The sequence below is a fragment of the Grammomys surdaster genome, unplaced genomic scaffold, assembly GCF_004785775.1.
Source record: "Grammomys surdaster isolate TR1022 unplaced genomic scaffold, NIH_TR_1.0 126187, whole genome shotgun sequence".
NCBI lineage: Eukaryota > Metazoa > Chordata > Mammalia > Rodentia > Muridae > Grammomys > Grammomys surdaster.
Window position 1 is genome coordinate 3,178,790 of NW_021620993.1, and position 21,519 is coordinate 3,200,308.

The 21,519-nt window shown below is 43.0% G+C and overlaps 1 protein-coding gene across 3 annotated transcripts in view; it reads left to right on the forward strand.

Annotated features, from left to right (window-relative positions):
• Positions 1-1,071: 1,071 nt before the first annotated feature.
• Kiaa0232 (KIAA0232 ortholog) overlaps positions 1,072-21,519 on the forward strand; it is a 65,777-nt gene continuing 45,329 nt past the window's right edge. Inside the window, exon 1 of one of the 3 annotated variants that reach the window (XM_028758101.1) lies at positions 1,072-1,124. The gene's annotated coding sequence lies outside the window, so the exon portion shown is untranslated. Of the gene's footprint in view, positions 1,125-1,628; positions 1,796-21,519 lie in introns of those variants that run through there. The other 2 variants (XM_028758100.1, XM_028758102.1) reach the window with 2 other exon arrangements.

Here is a 21,519-nt window from a genome sequence, read left to right on the forward strand (position 1 = left end):
AGCCTGGTCTACAGAGTGAGTTCCAGGACAGCCAGGGCTACACAGAGAAACCCTGTCTCGAAAAAACAACCAACCAACCAACCAAAGAAACAAAAAGATGGAGTGTGAGTGAAGATAACTGATGTTACCCTCTGACCTCCACAGGTGCCTGCCCACAACCACCCAAGGGATACATACACAGAGTATAGTCAACAGTATGGCTACAAAGTGGCTGTGTTAGCTTTCTTTTCAGATATTTGTGATACTTTGTTACTCTTTTGAAACTTCTGTACTATGGATATGCCTTTACATAGGTACAGACTAGGAGACAGTAATGTTATGGATGTACCAAAAAAAAAATGTGTGCAAATTCTCCATATTTGGGGAAATGCTTCACTGGTCTGTGCGACCGTGGTTTCTGAGGTCCTGAGGATCCTGACACCATTTATGTCCACCTTTGCTCCCAGATGACCCTGGATTTTCCACTCTCTCCCATATTACGGGAGTTCACCTGGCTGCCTGGCTTAGAACAGGTAACCAAAAGATGTGTAGTAAATAAAACTGTGGTTTGTGAGTCACCTGAAATGAACCCCGAGACAACACAACAGTGAGCGAACTGAGGAAGGGTAAGAATTGGTTGAAGGAAAACATCTTCGACAACAGAGCCAAGAGCCTGAGCTCAAATCCTGCCTCCATCCAGAGGCGCTATACACTCACCAGCCTGTTCTGAGCCTCTCTTCTTACCAGTGAAATGGGCCAGTAAGGCTTTACCTTGGGTTTCTCCGGGAGAGTGAAAGGATGTTTTCAGAAAGAGTATGGATTCTATGAAAGGAAAGTTCTTTTAGGTTCCTGACCTTGGCTTGCACACAGAGTCCAGCCTACCTCAGCAGAAAAGTACTTCCAGTTCTCTGCCCCTCCCAGAAGCCTGAGCTGAGCTTGGGAACTTCAGTCTCAGGCTCTGAACCCAAGCGCAGTGTCTGGTGCTTGGCGGTGCTCAGTGAGTTTGATGAACTCTATGCAGGTCATTCCCCTTCTGGACCTGGTCTTGCCTTTGTATAGAAGACACATCTCAGGCTTTCTTTCCTGGTACTTCTGACATCTACATCTGCTTTTCTAGAAGAGCCTAGGAGTCACATTTAGGGAAGGTGAGTAGGTGGGAAGAGGCTTTTGACTAAAAGGTTAGTGCACATTTTTGGCTCCCACTTCCGATTCTTCCAGAAGGTCTTTTATTTCTTGTCTACTTAATAATAACATAAAAAGAGCCATGCTACTTTTTTTTTTTTTAATTGAAGACTTTATGTTAAGCCGCCCACTCCAGCCATCCCAGGACATGGCGAAGAGGGGGCGCGGACAGGTGTAACGCGGGGGTGCGTGTTAGAGGGGCTGTGCAAAGCCCGGCCTGAGAGTCCCAGCGGTGGTCACCGACCCTGGCGCCCTCTCTAAGGGCTTGGTGAAGCTTCGAAGACTCGAGTCCCCAGGTCGGTCTCGTGGTGTCACGATCGTCAGGACCCCAGGACTCAGATCTATGCGCCTGCTGCTCCCCCACCCACAGCACGAGGGCGGAGCCCCGGCACACTGATGTAATCCCAGCGCCTGGGCGGAAGGATATGGAACGCGGTGTTGGCTGGCCGGGCGCTGAGGCCGTTGCCAGGTAACGCAGTGGAGCGGCTGCCGCGCGCCGCCTCCCGCCCTCCGCCGCCTGGCGCTGGGGCCGCCGCCGCTTTACGTAAGGCGCAGGCCAGGGCCGCCCGGCGCTCGGCAGCCGCCTGCAGCCCTCGGAGCGCAAGGAGAGGCGCCCACCCGGTAGCCTTGGCAGGTAGGCGGGGGCCGGGAGCGGGGCCGTGGCGGGTGGCCGGCCCGAGGGATGTCCGGCTCGAAGACTCGGCGGGCGGCGTGCGATGAGTGCGCACAATGGGCCGCGGCGGGCTAAGGCGGCCCGGCCTGAGGACAGCGGCCGAGCCTCGCCCCGCGCCCTCAGCTTTGTCCTTCGGCGGTCGGGGGCGGGAGCGGCGCGGTGAGTGGCGGGCACGCGGGCCTATGGCGCGGGGTCCGAGAAGGTGACGGCCGAGGGTAGAAGTGACAGGCCCCGGAGTCGCCGGCCTGCGCGCGCCACTGCCCGGACCCTCGCGGCCCGGCTTCCGGCCGGCGTCCCTGGAACTCCCGGCGGTGGACGCCGGGCCAGGGCTGAGCGCGCTGCGTAGAGGCCAGGACAGGACGAGCAATGGGGAGCAGACTCCCGAACCTGGCAGCCCCTCCCTTCAGTGTTTGCCCTTCTGTAGAAAAACCTTAAAGGTTTAACCAAGAAAAGTGAGATGGAGATAAACTGGGGAGGGGGGCATGCAACTCTGGAGTCATTTACTAAATGGGGTTTTTGGTTCTTCTCATCACCTGCATCGTAGACTTTGCCTCGTTGCCCAAGTAACTGACAATGCATTTTGCATTTCTGGCTCTTGGCTTGTTAAGGAAACTGTAGGAGAGGATTGCTGAGGAGCTGGGGACGTGCAGTTTGGATAACAGGTGATGCCATGGAAAAGACTATGCAGTGAAAACCCCACGCAAGATTTCTGCCACCAGTATAGAACCCTTTGCATGACACTTTGTCGGGTTTAGAGATTTCAGATTTAAAAGAAGGGAAAAAAATATCTGTCACTCTGCATTCTGAAGGTCAAATATTCGCCCGCAGATATTTTGGGCTGAACCATTCTTAACTAGGTCTCAGGATCTTTACGACAAAAACCGTTCTGGAGCTGTGCATTTGAAATACCCATGGAGGCTTCTTGCAGTTCATACTTATTGTAGATTTAGTTGCTATTCTTGCCAAATGATGTACTTTTAAAATGTATTCTTTCACAAGTTCATTCATATATCTATATTATTATGTACCTTAATCATATTTCCCAATTATCTTCTCTTATCCAAACATTGAATTGTAATTATGTATGTACTTATGTGTGTGTGTGTGTTTGGGTACATGTATATTTGTGTGTGGAGGCCAGTGATCAATATCAAGGTTTTTTTTATAATTATTTTAAAAAATATTTATTTAAAGTGTATTAGTGTTTTACCTGTATGTATATCTGTGTAAGGGTGTCAGATCCCCTGGAACTGGAGTTACAGACAATTGTGAGCCACTGTTCAGTTGCTGGGAATTGAACCCCAGGTCCTGTGGAAGACAGGCCATTTGCTGTTAGTCACTGAGCCATCTCTCTGACCCCAAGGTGTTATTTTTGAGATTAAGGTTTCACTAGGTAGACCAGGCTGGCCAAGAACTTTAGAGATATGATTGCCTCTGATTTTGAAATGCTGACATTTGAGTCAGGGTCTCTCACTGAACTTGGAGCTCACCAATTCATCAAGGTTGGCTGGCCGGCAAGCTTCAGGATCCTCTCATCTCAGCCTTCCCGTCATTGGGATTCCACAAATGCCTAATCATTTAAAAAGTAGTTAGGGCTGGGGATGTAGCCCAGATGCAGCCCAGTATTAAATTCTCAGAATGTAAAATAAAATAGGGCTTTAAGTTGAGTGTAACAGTTTTTTTATGAGCCTATTTTCACTAAGAAAATGCCACCGTGGCCAGTGAAATATCAAGAGGAGAGTTTTGTTCTTATTTAGTGTCATAGAGATACATGTATTGTTCTTTGAACAGAAGGGTGAATATTTTTAACATGGCAACATTTAACAAGGCAACTCTGTTTAAAGGATGATTGGTTTATTTGATATACAAATTATGAACATTAAAAAAAGAAACTTGGGCTGGTGAGATGGCTCAGTGGTTAAGAGCACTGACTGCTCTTCCAGAGGTTATGAGTTCAAATCCCAGCAACCACATGGTGGCTCACAACCATCTGTAATGATATCTGATACCCTCTTGTGGGGTGTCTGAAGACAGCTACAGTGTACTTACATATAATAAATAAATAAAAATTAAAAAAAAAAAGAAACTTAATGGTGTTTTCCCTTGTTCCCATTTGTTGTGTAGCTCCCTCTATGCCTGATTTTATCCCAGGGCTCTTTCAAAGTGTTGGACTTGCTCTTCCTCTTTTGTGTGGAAACACACCAAGCCTGAGCTTTGCCCCTGTTTTTGCATCATTTGACTTGGAGCAGTTACTGGCCTCTGAGCTAGTTTTGTCGTCTGTGAAATGGGAAGAATGGTGAGACCTGTCTTGCAGGATAGAGAGGCAGAGAGGGGTGGTGTGAAGTAATGTCACCCTCACTCAAGCAAGCTTTTAAAATGCTGTTAGTGCTGACATTTCTAAGGCCGCAGATTCCCCAGCTGGTTGGAAGCAGTCAGCTCTCTTTAGGCCGCTATTGCTTTCTCTTTACTTTGCCTAGCTTCCAGGATTCTCTTTCCCAAACACATGGCAGCCTCTGGTCCTGCAAGCGTCTAAGCACCTGTGATTTGGAGCTTAGAATGCAGTTATAATAACACAGTGTTGGCTGTCTCTGGCAGTGCAGTGCAGCCATCCTGTGCTGGCCGCCTCCTTCCCACATTATCTTGCTAAGTCTTCTGCTCTGAGCATGCCAAACAGTTTCAGACATTCTTGATTTATACTCTTTCTTCTGATCTGAGTGTCTTTCACTTCCATTTTCTCTAGTTTTAAAAAATTCTTATAAGAAGATGCTGTATCTTCTCTGGAGCCTTTAGAAGTACTTCAGAATGAATTCCTCCTTGCTGTAGGCCTTGTGGATGGATGACACGCTTTTTCTTAAAATGTTTCTTTTGTGGAAATTAAATATAAAATATTATTGCTTTCAAGAAGACTTACTTATTAACCCATTAGTACTGGATTAGAAAGAGTCCAGTTCAATTCCAGCCCCTCTCTTGCTTCCTGGGTCACCTCTCTTGCTTCCTGGGTTACCTCCCTTGCTTCCTGGATCACCATGGGCAAGCTTGTTATATTTCTTGACCTTCAGTCTTTCTGTGAAACAAGAAGTCTCATCTTATGTCTTTTGCTTTATAGTGACCTGGATTCTAGGGATTGAACTCAGGTTTCCAGGCTTGCTTGACAAATGCCTTTATTCACTGAGCCATCTTGTTGGCCCTGGAGACTGTTTTGATTACCAGATTATTTTTTTTTAAAGAAAGATTTATTTTTATTTATATGCATGTATATGCATATTCTTCCCCTGGAGACCAGAAGATGGTGTTGGACTTCTTTGGAACCATAGTTACGGGCAGTTGTGATCTGCCTGACTTGGGAGCTGGAAACTGAACTCTGGTCTCTGGAGGAGCAGTAAGCATTACTACTTAACTGCTGAGCCCAGGAATCAGACTTTTACCAGCTCTGTATGCATGCTTTTGTTGTTCCTGCTCCCCCTCCTTTTTTTCTTTTTCTTGTGGTGTTTAGGATTAAACCCAGGGCATCATGTAGTCTAGACAAGCACTCTACCAACTCAGTTATATCCCCTGCCCCTCTATGCACTTTTAATCTGTCTTCCTTGATCACATTCCCCTGCTCTACCCTCTCAAGCTATTGCTGGTTTCTAGGGAAGAATGTATACTAGCTTCCCTTGACTAAGGGGTAGTATAGAAAGGGTTAAGAATGTACCCTAAGCCGGCAGTGGTGGTGCGCTGCCTGTATGCCTTTAATCCAAGCACTTGAGAGGCAGAGGCAGGCAGATTTCTGAGTTTGAGGCTAGCCTGGTCTACAGAGTGAGTTCCAGGACAGCCAGGGCTACACAGAGAAACCCTGTCTCGAAAAACAAACAAACAAACAAACAAACAAACAAACTGTACCCTAAAAGCATTGCCGCTATGCTTATTCTTTTAGTTACGTCTGAAACTGTATGTCTTCTTGTACGTCATATGTTAGGCAGCTCCCAGAACACTTGATGTAAACAACCTCTGGGAGGGAAGTTCTGTTTTGGCTTATGGCTCTGAGATTTCAGTCAATCATCACAGAGGATAGATATGGTAGCTTGAAAATCTCAACCCAATGGAAGCCAAGAAGTGGAGAAAGACAGACAGACAGATGGGGTCAGAGACAGATACCCCAAGGACTTGCCTCCAGTGACCTACTTCTTGTTAAGTCTCACCTTCTGATGTTCTTAGCACCTTCAAAAATAGTGCCCTCAGCTGGAGACCAAATGTTCAAATAAGCCCGAGGGGCACATTTCAAATTTATAACATCCCACCCTGGGCCCCAAAATGTATTTATATAATTGCTCTTATCTAAAGAGTTCCCAATGTACTACATTTCAACATTGCTCAAAAGTCCAAAGTCTCTTCTAAGACTTGAGGCAATCTCTTAGCGATGAGTCCCTGTAAAATAAAAAAGATAATTACACACACAAGGGCACAGAGTAAACATTTCCATTCTAAAAAGTAGAACAGAATAGCCAGTAAGGACTGTATGGACCCAACAGGGCAAACTTTAAAGCTTACTGCTCCATGTCTGTCTTCTGAAGTGAACACTTGTAAGCTCCAGTGAGCTTGGACAGCCCTGCTGTTTGGCTTTGCTGTTTGCATGCAGCCCATGTGAACTTTCTTGGGTTGGCTCCACTCAGTGACATCTTGGGCTGCCATAGTGCAGGAACCCTCATCTTATCACACATTTCCTGACTTCTCAGGTTTTTCTTTGAAACCTGGGTGGAAACCAGGTTTCTATGGCTCTACTTTGCTTACCTGCTAACCCAGCATCACTTGGAAGTGCAAATATTTGCTGCCAGTTTCAGTAGTAGCCTGGCTCCCTGAGACCATAACTACAGTAGTCTCAAGAGTACCTGGGTGCTGAGCGCAATGAACAAATCCCGGGGAAACAGCTTCCCAGATGGCCTTGTCCTTGTCCACCCATGGTATTTTCTTTCTTCTCAGGGAAGATGTATTCCAAATTAGTTTATTATGCTTTACTATCCATAGACCTGTGGTACATGGGGTCTGGTCAGTTCCTAAGATATCCTGGAGGCACCTTATGTCTTGATGATAATCCTTGGTTCTTATAATTAATGACTCTAATTTCTTCAGTAGTCACACTTTTCTTTGGCCCCAACTTTTCTGACCATGTTGCAAGTTTTTCAGTCTTTGGTGCTTTTTTCTCATTATAAATGTTAAGAACTGTTAGTAAACCTCATTCCTTCGGAATTTCCAGTGGGTCATTTATAAACTCAGCCTGTCATGGAGTTTAGTGTTTTGGTAAATGGATAAAATTTAGATACCTTCCTTATTATAATGTAACATGTTCAGTTTTTAGTCCAGTTTCCAGCAGTCTTTGCTGTCTGAAACCTGCCTTTAATGTCCACATTTCTAGTGCTTTTTGCTTTTCTGAGCTCCCACCAAAATTGTTCATTAAGTTGTGCCGACAGCACTCTTGGCTTTAGCTTGTTTTTCTAAAGTCTTTTCCTACTGTAAGACCTGGGTCCAAAGGCTTCTGACCCACACCAGCAGCAGACAGCAATGACTTCACTTTTCTGGGGCCAGTTTTCTGTTTTAGACTTTCATCTGACATGCTCAGCTTAAGTGGGAGAAAGATTTGTGCTGATTTGTGGTTTTAGTACCCTCATGGTGGAAGACATATGGTGGAGCAAAGTTTCTTATCTCCTGATAGCCAGGAAAAGAGAAGGAGAGAAGGGGAAAGGAGTAGGAAGGCGATGAAAGATGGACAGATAAGGTATGCCTAAGGTATATCAAAGTGACCTACTTCCTCCAGCTAAACTTAGATTTCCTAAGATTTCCAGCATTTCCCAGTAAAGTGCCACTAACCTTTAGAGGACCAGTATATGAGCCTGCGGGGGACATTGCAGATTCAAGCCACAGTACCTTATACTTTAGCATGAAACTGCTGCCTGTCTCATGACTGTCCAGCTCCTGTATTTGTCCTTCCATCCATCAAGCTATTGGAATCTTGAAGACTTCACTGAAATACTCTTTGTACTTCTGTAACCTGATTTTCAGAATTAACTCTTTACTCTGATACATTTTTTCCAACTTAATTATTGTTGTTATTATTATTATTATTTTGGTTTTTCGAGACAGGGTTTCTCTGTGTAGCCCTGGTTGTCCTGGAACTCACTCTGTAGACCAGGCTAGCCTCAAACTCTCGAACTCAGAAATCCGCCTGCCTCTGCCCCCCAAGTGCTGGGATTAAAGGCGTGCGCCACCACCGCCCAGCTATTATTATAATTTATGTTATGTGCATGCTTGAATTTATGTATACCACATGTGTGCAGTGAAAAGGGTGTGTGCGGTGAAAAGGGCATCAGATTGACTGCAACTGGAGTTAAAGGGAGTTGCAAGCTTCTCAGTGTGTGTGCTGGAAACTATAGCTGGCTCTTCTACAAGAGCAGTAAGTGCTCTTAACTGGTGATCCATCTCTCTAGTCCAGTTGCTCAGGTTGTATTGCTGTTGTTGCTTGCTTATGACATTTTAGGTTTTTTGTTTACTTTTGCATGGAAGCATCTCCTGGATCTCAATGTCTTGAGGGAAGAGAAGAGGCCCTGTTTGATGATTCCTTCTAGTATGCGGTGTAATATTTTGCACAGTATTCATTCATTAGATATTTGACTGAATTAACTCAGAATCACTTTGTAATCTGACTTCAAAAGGACTGGGCTTAGGTCAAAGTAGCTTTCTGGGAGAATTTTGTGACTTAGTGCAGGGCCCAATATATAGCAGATGTGTCAGGGGCAGCTTTCAGCTCATTTGAGCAGATGTAGAAAACACTAGAGCTTGGTGCCTTAGTTACTTTGGTGTTGCTGTTACCACAGCACCTGGTGGAAACATGGATTCATGGGATTTTAGTTCCTCTAGGGACAGCATGTGGGGACATGTCACTTCATGGAGGCAGGAGCATATGATGGAGGCTGTTCATATCACAGCAGACCAGCAAGCAGAAAGCCAGACAGGACATGGAAAGGGATAACATAATCCCAGAGTTACTCCTGCCCAGGTGACCTTCTTCCAAGTAGTACCGCTAGCTAGGGACCAGATATTCGGAACATGAGCCAGTGGGGGATAGTTGATATTCAGATCCTAACATTTGGCCTTTGATGCTAAGATTCATGACCGTCTCATATGCACAATGCATTTAATTCAAATTCAACTTCCTAACAGTTTTAACATTATTTAAAAGATTGGTACCCAGTGGTCAGCCCTGAGATCATATACACACAGGTAACATACAGACTGAACAGGTGGTATTTATATATTTAGAAAAAAACCCCATGTATTTGTTTATATATGTATATGTATAAAAACAAGAAAAAATGTATAGAAAAAAAGCCATGAATTTGAGAGACAACAAGGGAGTGCCTGGGAAGGTTTGGAGGGAGGAAAGGGAAGGGGAGAAATAATAACAATTATACTGTAACTTAAAAAAAAGTTATAAAAAGTCTGATATCTCTATAAGATTCAAAATAATCTCTTAGTTGTTAGTGCTTCCTTTTGTGATGATTAATCTTCATTGTCAATTAGGTTTAGAATTACTTAGGTAACAAAGGTCTGGACGTGTCTGTAAGAGTGTTTTCACAGAGGTTTAATTGAGGAGGAAAGACCAACCCGAATGTGGGTAATCCATCTCACAGATTGAGGTCTAGGACTGAATAAAAAGCAAGCTAAGCACCATTGCACATCTCTCCGTTTCCTGCCTGCAGATAGCATGTGGCTCTCCACCTTAGACTGCTGCTGTGCTTTCCCTCCGGGATGGACTGGGTCCTCAGACTGAGCCAAAGAGAGTCCTTCTTTAAGATGCTTTTGTCAGGTATCTTGTCACAGCAATGAGGAAAGTACTTAAAAACCCCTGGTAAAATCACAAATGAAATTATACACTTTTGTGTACAATGACATAGTAAACATGGTCATTCTAAAAGGGAGGAAACAGTATGGAGAAATAGCAAGGAAGAGTGGACCAAAGCAAAGTTTAAACCCAGGTTGGCAAGCAATAAGTCCTGACACTCCTAGGCCAGGTGGTGATGTGATCTGAGCTTCAGTGGCCCAGGTAGCTCTGTTTTGTGACCTTGCCAACCCACTCCACATGATCCTTCTTTGGTACTGGTTCCATTTCTTCGGCAGATATTCCATGCTTCTGGCATCTCCAATGTCTTGATGTCTCTGTTGTGACTTAGGCTTCCCCCTCACAAATTTTATTATGCACAGTCACTCAAGGAATCTGACCTTGTTACACATTGTCTGGTCTTCCTAACAAATCTGAGCAGAAGAAGCAAGCCTCTATATCTCTGTAACTGTAGCCTTCAGCATACCCGCAAAACCAGTGTTCATCATGTGGCTTGCCTCCAATTCAGTCAGTCACAGGTTTATTTGGAGCACAGCTGTAGATGGCTGGACCTGGGAAAATATTCCCCTAGGTAACTTCCATCAAAGGAAAGTCTTTCACAGGAGTTTATAGTTATATTCTCCTGAAACCTGTCTGTGATGGTTTATATATGCTTGGCCCAGGGAGTGCCACTATTAGGAGGTGTAGCCTTGTTGGAATAGGTATGTTACTGTGGTCATGGGTTTAAGATCCTCATCCAAGCTACCTGGAAGTCAGTCTTCCACTAGTAGCCTTCAGATGAAGATGTAGAACTCTCAGCTCTGTCTGCGCCTGCCTAGGTGCTGGCATGCTCGCACCTTGATGATAATGGACTGAACCTCTGAAACTGTAAGCCAGCCCCAATTAAATGTTGTCCTTTATAAGACTTGCCTTGGTCCTGGTGTCTGTTCACAGCAGTAAAACCCTAACTAAGACACTGTCGTAGGTGAGTTTGGCCAGTTTCCCACTGTCCAATGACAGGCCTTATGGCTTCTAGTCTCTTTAATAGAAACACACTTCACTTGTTTTTTTGTTTTTTTGTTTTTTTTTATTTTGAGACAGGGTTTCTCTGTGTAACCCTGGCTGTCCTGGAACTCACTCTGTAGACCAAGCTGGCCTCAAACTGCCTCCCTAGGTGCTGGGATATGCTACCACAGCCACACACTTTTTTCTACAGCTTCCAACTTAATCCTATTCTGGGTAGATTTCACATTTGTCAGGTCACTGAAAACCTGGCAAGAAGCTTCAGGCAACAACATTGCCTCAGCCCAGATGCTTGTCTGCTACAGTAATTAACTCACTAGTTTTTTTCTTCTGTGGCCTGTAATTTTATATTATGTGTATAGATGTTTTGCCTGTATGTATGTTTGTGTACCAGGTGGGAGCAGTACCCAAGGAAGCCAGAAGCAGTTGTTCGATCTCCTGGGACTAGAGTTCTAAGTTGTGAGCTGCCCTGTGGTTCTGGGAATTGAACTAGAGTCCTCTGTAAGAGCAACCAGTGCTGTTAACCACCCAGCTGTCTCGTCAGCTTCTAGTCAATTAGTTTTAAACTCAGCCTTCTACAGAGGCCATCTGAACCCCACCAGAATCCTATATGATGGTCTTTCACCATGCTATAGCTTCTCTTTCCCATTCTGTAAACTCTTAAATTTTTCCCACCAACCATTTCCAGAGGCTACTTGAATATATTTAGTCTTAGCAGACCCTTCTTTTGGTATCATTTTTCCATATATGCTTTTTATTGGTTGTGACCAAATGCCTAACAGAAGCAAATTACAGAAGACAAAGGTGAGTTTTGGCTCATGGGTTCAGTCTGTGAGGTCAGGAAGACATGGCCAGGGAGTGTCAATAGAAGCATATGGCAGAGGCTGTTCATATCATGGTGGATGACGAAGCAGATGATGTATGGTCAGGGATAGATAGCATCCTCCCAAGGAACTAGGTCCCCCTTTCCTGTGACCTATTCCTCCAACTAGATCCCCTTGCCAAAATTTCTGAAGCCTCCCAAAATTATGGCACCAGCTGGGAACCAAGCAATTTGAACAGGAGTCTGCAGAAGATATACCAGATTCAAATCCTACTGTTGAGTTGGTTGATTGTTTACATTTGTTTGGTTTTTGATACAGGGTCTCTCTCTGTCTCTGTAGCCCTGGCTGTCCTAGAACTTGGTATGTAGAACAGGCTAGCTTCAAACTCACCAAGATCAGCCTGCCTTTCCCTTCTGAGTGCTTTGATTAAAGATGTGTGTTTACACTACTTTATTATGATAGTGCCCACAGATTTAGTTTTAACACATGTATATAAAGTAGAAGTCATCTCTCTAGCTGTACCTATATTTCTTATTTGGCTTAGGGATGAACTGGAGAGGGCTTTTGTACAAAGTCAGTATAGAATCTTAAGCTATTTTGAAAATAAGGTTGTCTGTAGGTAAACAGATTTTTGTATACGGCTTAGGAAGTTTAGTGGGAAATCACAGTTGTTTGATATTACCTGTTGTTTTTTAACTTTAATCTTCCAAAATGTATTTGGAGTAGCTGTTGAAACCTCAAAAACTTTTCCCTGTTGCTAAGCATTGTCCATACCATTCTGTCTCTTGTCAGCATCACTCCACCCCCAGCCCCACCATTGCCTTGGGAGCAGATAAGTGAGAAATTATGTTTGAATGTTGACACTCTAAATATTGGTGGTGCCATTTATGTGCCATACTAATTAAGTCTTCAAAAGTGGTACCTGTTGGATCCAGTATAACATGGAGCTCCTTCCCTGGAGCAGCATATTAGTGGGAGTTTTTTGTATTGGTTATTTTATGATTATTGCTTTTCTTAATCATTGGAATTTGTGTATTTCTAATCTCTTAAAACCTGTTCCAGAGATTTGGGGATGATAGTATTGTTCCAGAAGATGAGCGTATTGCTAGTGTCTGAGTTACAAATAAAGGCGCAGTGAATACAGAATGCTTGATGTTCTCTGTGTGTGCATGTTTCCAGCCTAAGTAGTGAATGAATGAATTCTAAGAATGTGGGGGGTCTAGGGAGGGAATGGGGTGTGGCCAAGTAAGTATTTCACATGAGTCAGTCGGTTCTATGGGATGTAAAATATATGAGGGTAAATGAATTAAAAGAACTGGACCGCAGTGCACTTCAGGGGAGTGTGTGTGTGTGTGTGTGTGTGTGTGTGTGTTTGTACATGTACACGAACATGTTACTGGTGTGTAGTTGGGATGAAGGTGTTTAAATGAGTAGGGAGGGATTTATTTTGCTTTCACCCTGGAGTCTGTTTCTTACTCAGCTGTGTTTACTAAAACACCTTCGATGTAACAGCCAATGCATTTTTATTTCAAAGTTGAGTCCAACTGCATCTTTTGCAGGGATATGATGGGGAGGATTCCCCACATGTATCCCCAGACCTGGACTTTTCCTGCCTCATTCTCCCAAATTGTTGCAGTTACAGACGTGTCTCTGTACCTGTCTATATTTTTGCTGCTGTCTTTTGCTAGGACTCTCTGAAAGAATGCTAGGATAAGCTTTAAGTTGTAGTTCAGTTTGTTAAAGGGTAGTGTGTGTGTGTGTGTGTGTCTGTGTTAACCAGTTTCTTTATTGTTTTAATGAAGTATCTAAGGTAGTCTCTTTGCAAATAAAAGATTTATTTGGCTCACAGTGTTTGGAGATTTAAAATTAAGATAAGTAGTCCCATTGATGAGAGTGTTTCATACATTGCCTTATGGTGGAGAGGGCTGGCTGGTGGCTGTCGTTTCCACTGCAGTGTAATTTTCCATGATACCGTTTTGGTGTAAGTAGTTGTTAGAAACCTGACTCGTTTTTCTTTTCTTTTAAATAAAAGATTTGCTATTTTATTTGAGTGTGTGCATCTTTGTATTTGCAACACATGTGCAGGTGCCCAGCCCACAAGCTGGGATTACAGGGGATTGAGCTGCCTGATGTTGCTACTGGGAACTGGACTGGAGTTCTCTGGAAGACTAGCAATCTTTCCTAACTGCTGAGTCATCTCTCCAGTCCATAAACTTGTTCTTTTTTTCTTTTTTCTTTTTAAGATTTATTTATTTAATGCATGTGAGTACATTGTTGCTGTCTTCAGACACAGCAGAAGAGGACATTGGATCCCATTACAGATGGTTGTGAGTCACCATGTGGTTGTTGGGAATTGAACTCAGGACCTCTGGAAGAACAGTCAGTACTCTTTTTTTTTTTTTAACAGCAGGAGTTCAATACAAACCCCCGTTACTGCTACCGTTCTTTTTTTTTTTTTTTAAAGATTTATTTTTTTATTTTATTTTATTTATATGAGTACACTGTCGCTGTCTTCGGACACAAGAAGAGGGCATCCAATCTCATTACGGATGGTTATGAGCCACCATGTGGCTGCTGGGATTTGAACTCAGGACCTCTGGAAGAGCAGTCAGTGCTCTTAACCGCTGAGCCATCTCTCCAGCCCAAAACTTGTTCTTTATTTTATTTTATTTCATGTGAATGAATGTTTTGCCTGCATGTATGTAGGTTTAGTGTATTTTACAGTTCATGGATATATAAGTTTTATTCCTAAGCACTTTAACAGGATATAGTTTCATACTGAAAATTATATGTACATTATGAGCTAATATTTTATGTGATAAAATGTTTTCAACTTTGACAGAGTAAGTTTTATGGAGGAGCATCCATGGCTGAGAAAACAGAAAGAAGCAGGCCCCTGTGGAACAATTTCCACAAGGCAAGACTAGTCCAGAAAGTGTCCTGGGAAAATAAAAAACAAAAACAAAAAAAAACAAATCAATATAACAAAACAGTGCCACCTTTGCTGTGGACCAGGAACAACCAAATGAATTAATTTGATTGACAGCTTTCAGTTAACTGCAACCCTGTTTTGTAGCATTGACCAGTCAACACTTTATTCATTTGCATGGCAAGAGCTCCTTGTCTGGTCACTCCACTTGCAAGAAGACAACCCTTCAGTCTCTCACCTCTAGTAGGCAGGCTGGGAGTAGGTCTGGCGGGTGTTCTTCTGATCCTGTCCTTCCATGTCCTGCACTGTCGGTGTCCTGGACGCTTGTCCTTTTCTGCTCTGGTGTGAAGGGTAAATTCTTTCACATACTTGACAGTTCTCTCCTCAGGTTTCATGCTTTACAGTAACAGACATTCCGAAAAACTTTTGTTTGTTTCTTGGTAAACTTGCTTAGAAAAAAAATTTTTTGAGATGAGGTTTCACTCTAGCTCCTGCTGTCTTGGAATTCACTATGTAGATGAGGCTGGCTTTGAACTCACAAAGATCTGCCTCCCTCTGCCTCCTGAGTCCTGGGATTAAAGGCATGCACTTAAATATATTTTTCAGAGTAAAAATTTAATATCTCCTAATTCAGTTTTTAATTTTATAAAATTTAGTTGTTTAATTTTCTAGTAGTCTTCCTCAATTTCATGTTTTTAAAATTAAAGACAATTTAATTTTTTTTTTTTTTTTTTGGTTTTTTTCGAGACAGGGTTCCTCTATATAGCCCTGGCTGTCCTGGAACTCACTCTGTAGACCAGGCTAGCCTCGAACTCAGAAATACGCCTGCCTCTGCCTCCCAAGTGCTGGGATTAAAGGCGTGTGCCACCACCACCCGGCCAATTTAATTTTTATTAAGAAATTAATGTGTGTATATGTATTATTAGTATATGTGTTGGTGCATGTGCTTTGGTGTCTGTGTGAATGAGAGAGAGAGGGGTGTTCAGAGGATAATTTTATGGAATTGACTCTGTCCATCTTTATATGCATTCTAGGGTTGAACTCAGGGTTCTAGGCTTGCTCAGCAGGCACCTCTACCTGCTGAGCCATCTCACCCGCCCTAATTTCATTTTCATTCTTTATTTTTCCAAAAATCTTTTAGGATTCTAGTCCACTGATCTTCATTTTTGGCTTGGAATTTTGGTTGATAGCTGTGACTTTGTGCATGGGCACAGCTGTCTGTCTTAGTTATAGATACATTTCCCCTTCCCTTTGGCCATCATCTTTTACTTAAGTTTTGAATTTTGTAAACTGTTGAATGTGAAGTTTGCCCCTGCTAGAGAAAAGGAACATTTTTTAAGTGGCATATAAGCTGTAATTTTGTAGCCCTACTGAAGTACTCAGCATCTAACACGTCTAAGCAAACCGAGAATCTACACTGGCCATTAAAAAGTGAGAAGGTACATAGGTTTTCTTCCATATGTACCTTTCAAACCAGAGACATTAGTACACACCCATCAAAGCTTTTAGAAGTGCTTCTAAAAATAAATAAAAAACAAAGCTCCTCTTCATCCTCCTCTTCCTCCTCTTCCCCTCTCTCCTTTCCTTCCTTCCTTCCTTCCTCATGGATATTTTTTTTTTTGTTTTTGTTTTTTGAGACAGGGTTTCTCTGTGTAGCCCTGGCTGTCCTGGAACTCACTCTGTAGACCAGGCTGGCCTCGAACTCAGAAATCCACCTGCCTCTGCCTCCCAAGTGCTGGGACTAAAGGCGTGCGCCACCACCGCCCGGCCTCATGGATATTTTTTAGCTGGGCATGATCATACTTTCCTTTAATCACAGTGACTGCAGTTGGGCAGATCTCTGTGAGTTTGAGACCAGCTTGGTCTACACAGTGAGTTCCAGGACATCCTGGCCTGCATGGTGAAACCCTGTCTAAATAAACAAGCCAGTCTTCTAATTTATTCTTTGACAATTTTATACGGTGTGTTTTTATTATGTCCACCCCAATTCCTTGTCCTACTTCTTTCTAACACCTCCTAAAGCAGTCCATTCCCTGCTTCCCTGCTTTTCTTTTTATTTGTTTTTGAATCACACTGAATCCAGTAGTGCTGCTTGTTGACTTGCCTGGCTGTGACGGCTCTCGTCCTTGTGCAGGATGCTATAGCTACAGTGGGCGAGTGAGTGCAGTCCATGTCTTGTCATAGCATCTTCTCCTCATCCCCAGCTCTTACATTCTTCCAGCCCCTCTTTCCCAGTTCCCTGAGCCTTAGGAGGGGAAACTGATACAACTGTCTCATTAGGGTGAGCATTTATTTAGTCACTTACTGTCAGCAATTTGACCAGATATGAGTCTCTGCATGAACTGCTGCCCAGTTCAGAAAGAAGCTTCCCTAGCCACCATCTTTATCCTGAATGTAAAGATTAAGCAGGCCCACTATAGGCTTCCATTTTATAAGATATTTACTAAGTATCATGTAGTAGTCTAAGAACAGTCCTGTGGTATAAAAAGAATTTTAATTGTCATTGAGGCATCTGTGCTTCCTAGTATAGATCATCAGTTTGTTTCAGCTACTTGGCTAGTAAAACTGGAGCTTCTTAATCTTTATGCAGCTCTTCCTATTGGCATAGAAAGAATGTGGCCACAACTAGGTTTTTTTTTTTAAACTATATTATCTTAAAAAGAAGCTTTATTCATTTCCTAAGACTTAACATGTTTCTAGAATAGGGCTGAAAACTAGGTCTAGAAAACTGTCCATTTGTATTGAGTTTTTCAGATACATAGAGGAAGCAAGCCGACAGGATCAGCTGTTATAGCTTTTTGCAGTTTCCAGTGTTAGTTTTAGTTTGGGTTGTAGACTCCTCATGAGTCTTCTTTTGGTTATACCTAGGCTTTAGAGGCTGGGCCCCCTATAAAGAAATGTCGGTTTCAAATTGTGTGCCAAGGTCAGAAATAGCAAGCAAGATTTGTTTACAAGTGTGAAACTGCTTCATGTGTGGGCACACTTCATGCCTTCCAGGCACCGCGTGCTTAGGTTGGGGGCAGCAGGCAAGGCTTGTTTATAAGTAGGGTAACTACATCATGTTGTAAACGTCATGCTTTCTAGGCAGACATTGCTTAGAATTCCCAGACCCCTTCCCCCCCACCCCCAAAAAATACAAACCTAAAAAAAGGAAAAGATCTTCTGAAAGCTAGAGTCTTAGAATCTGAGATATCCTTGCCTTTACTCTCTTCTCTTTGTCTTCCTTCTCTTCTCCATCTCTATTTATTTATATTCAAAAGTACATTTATTTGTATATATGTGTATGTTTTTGTAGACACGCATATGGAGGTGAGGGGACAACTTGAAAGAGTCAGCTTCTCTTCCACCATGTGGGTCCTGGAGATTGGACTCAGGTCATCATATGGCTTGGTGGGAAGTGCCTTTACCTGCTGAGCCATCTCTCCATCCATCCATTTATCTATCCATCTGTTTGTATGAAAGTCAATTACATGTAATGTAGACCCTTGAGAACCAGGCGTGTCAACAGGCAGTGCACTTTGTAGTGAGGAAGGACCAGTTACAACACAAACTGGGGGCATGTACTGTAGAAGCACCCCATGAGATATAAGAGAGTAGTGTACTCAAGAGTAAAACCAAAGCCTGCTAGTGGAGTTTGGTAAATACTGAGGGGGAAAAACCTGTCGGCTGCTGTCTTTGTGTTGCCAGTGCTGTGCGAGGTGCCTGGCAGTAGGGAGCCTGTGTTTTGTTTGGGATGGTAAAAGGTGAGTTAAATAGTTTTATTCCCCTACTGGTAGACACAGGGTGTAACCACAGGTGTTTTCCCTATGTGCTACATTGTTATTTTCCAAACCTCTCTTTGAGAGTTTACTCTTCGTGTGTTTGGATTAGGAAAGCATTAGTTCAACATGGTTTTGATCACTTGCTAAGGCTTAAACATTCTGCTAAGTAGGACATGGAGTGTGTCAGTTTCCAGTGAAAGCCTTGCAGCCTCGTTTGTGAAGAAATCTACCCCAGAAGCCAGAAGTAGTCTGAAAGGATGTCATAGACATCCTATGACATGCTTATGAAGATGGTGACTGCCTGTGTGCTGGCAGAGATGATGGCCTGCAGGAGTTTTGGAGGAGGCAGGTAGGCTCCCATTGCTGGTGTCAGGAGCATTTCAACAGCACTCACACACTGTTTGAAACCTTTCTAAGAATAATTACCTTTCTCTTTTACGAATCACTTTTCTTTTACAGTTTTAATTCATTTGTGCTACTGAAATTTCTCCTGTCTAACTGGAATCCTAATTTTTAACAATGTTATTTATTTATTTATTTATTTATTTAATTATTTTTACTAATATTCTCTTATTTTGCCCTTTGAAGTCACTGTAGCTGGGGACACCTGTTCCTGTTAAAACAGTGGTTCTCCACCTTCCTAAAGCAGTGGCCCTTTAATACAGTTCTCATTTGTCATGACCCAACCATAAAATTATTTACTTTATAACTGTAGTCTTGCTACTACTGTGAATCGTAATGTCAATATATGATAGGCAAGATATTTGATATACAACTCCTATGAAAGGGTCATTTGCCCCCCAGAGAAGTCAAGACCCACAGGTTGAGTACTGCTGTGTTAAAGTGTGGCTGGGAGGCTTGCTTTAGCTGACTGACTATGAGCAGCTCACATCCAAGAAGAAGCTTTCAGAGCATCAGGACATACTGTGGCACACACATTGATATCTTCTGTCCCTGGATTAGTGGGGTTCCAGATGATGACCATTTTGTCACCCATGTCCCAGGTGGATAACACTTGGTAATGATGTCGTTGAGCATCCCTGCCAAAGCTAGATGAATATATGACCTCACCAAGTTGCAGCCCTTTTTTTTTTTTTTTTTTTTTTTTTTTTTGGTTTTTCGAGACAGGGTTTCTCTGTATAGCCCGGGCTGTCCTGGAACTCACTCTGTAGACCAGGCTGGCCTCGAACTCAGAAATCCGCCTGCCTCTGCCTCCCGAGTGCTGGGATTAAAGGCGTGCGCCACCACCGCCCGGCATTGCAGCCCTTTTGAATTAAGACATTAAAATTTAGGGAGTTGTGTCTCTGCAGTGTTGTGTACCTCCCTGTTTTAACTGAACTCCTTTTCCTGGTTACTTTATCAGTGAGCTTCATTTGTTTTTACTGTTCCATACAGTCTGACCTTGTCATTGAACCATCCACAAGTACACTGAGCCAGAATGTAATTTGACCTGTTGGAATTTAGTCCTGTGAAGCACAATTCGCACCCTGTCTTCACAGGGAGGGGCTTGTAAATTGTTGAAAAGAGAACAAGTCATTAGCTCAAAATGGTTGTTTGCAGGAATGAGTCAAAGCCAGTGTCCAGTAGAACTGTGCAGTGTGATTGCCTCATATTCTCACAGTAATCATCAGCTGTATGCAGTATCTAGGCACTTGAAGAGTGGCTAGGATGATAGAAAGACTGGCTTTTTTGTTGTTTTTGACAGGTCTCAGGCCAAGGTGGCCTCAAACTCGAGATTCTCCTGTCCAGCTCCCAGGACACTAGAATTCTAACATATGCTGCCATTTTCAGCTCAAGAAACTGATTTTTTTTAAAAATATTTATTTATTTATTATATATGAATACATTGTTGCTGTCTTCAGACACACCAGAAGAGGGCATCAGATCTCATTACAGATGTTTGTGAGCCACCATGTGGTTGCTGGGATTTGAACTCTGGAAGTGCAGTCAGTGCTCTTAAGGACTGAGCCATCTCTCCAGCCCAAGAAACTGATTTTAATCTGGGTAGCGCAGTGGTACTCTAGCACAGTGTAGTGACAGTGCTGCTGGGAAGGAGGCAAACATTTGCATCTGTGTTTAATATGTGACTTAATGAGATGCTAAGCTTTCAGGTGCAGAAATGTGTGCTCCTATTTGAGCAAAGAAACTCTTTGAAAATTACAAAACATATATAAGGTAAAGGAACAGAAAGAAGCAAGTGTGCTGGCACCAGAGTAGCCAGGTTCTTATAGTTGTCTTTTCCCCACTGCTCTGAATGGCTTCACAGGAACACAGGGGAGTCTAGAAACAGTCAGATGTCGGTGTTATCATGCTATAAAGGCACTGTGATCGAGAGATGACTCAGTTCATCACGAGTTTGCTGTGCAAGCATGACAACTGTGCTTCAGTGCAAACTGAAGAGATAGGTCACCAGTTGGAGCACTTGTTGCTCTTGCAGAGGACCTGAGAACAGTTTCTACACCCGTATGGTTGCTCACAACCTCTGTAACTCCAGTTCTAGGACATTCAACACCCTCTTCTGATCTCCATAGACCCTAGACATGCATGTGGTTTAGAGACATACGTGGAAGCAAACACTCATTCACATAAATCTAAAGAGAAAATAAAAACAATGTGGTGGTATACTCTTTTTATCTCAGTGCTGAGGAGAAGAGAGGAGTGAATTCCTGGTGCTTATTACCAGTCAGTCTAGGTTATTGAGCCAGGCCAGTGAGATACAAGTGTTTAAATAAAAAGTGGATACCATGTGAGGAAGAACAGCACCAAGGTTCTCCTGGCCTCCACACTCATGCATACATACCCTGCCTACTGTCCATAGGAACGCACACTGCTTTGTGAAATAATGTTCATGTGTTGATAACACTAAAGTATACTGCATTCCAAACAAGGGAAATAAACTTCCTAGTTCAATTAAGTGGGCTATATGACCCCTGAAATTTAACTGACAAGGGAGTATCTACTGGAGTTGGAATTTGAGGGGGAAATCCCCCCTCTATGTAATTGATATGTGTGTATGATTATATGCATATATTCATGTTCACAAGCTTACAGGTTTGTACCAACATACCTGGTTTGTGTGGTGGTAGTGGTTTTTTTTAGTTTTGTTTTTGTTTTTGGTGCTGGTGTTTTTGAGATAAGGTCATACTTACAGAACAACAAGTTGGCCTAGAAGGTGACATCTCCTTACAACTTGGGGAATATAGGGGGTTACAGATCTACACCACTATACTTGGCCCTTTATTTGTTTTTAGTTATTTTAGAAGCTATTTATTTAAAAAAAATAGAAAAAAATCATT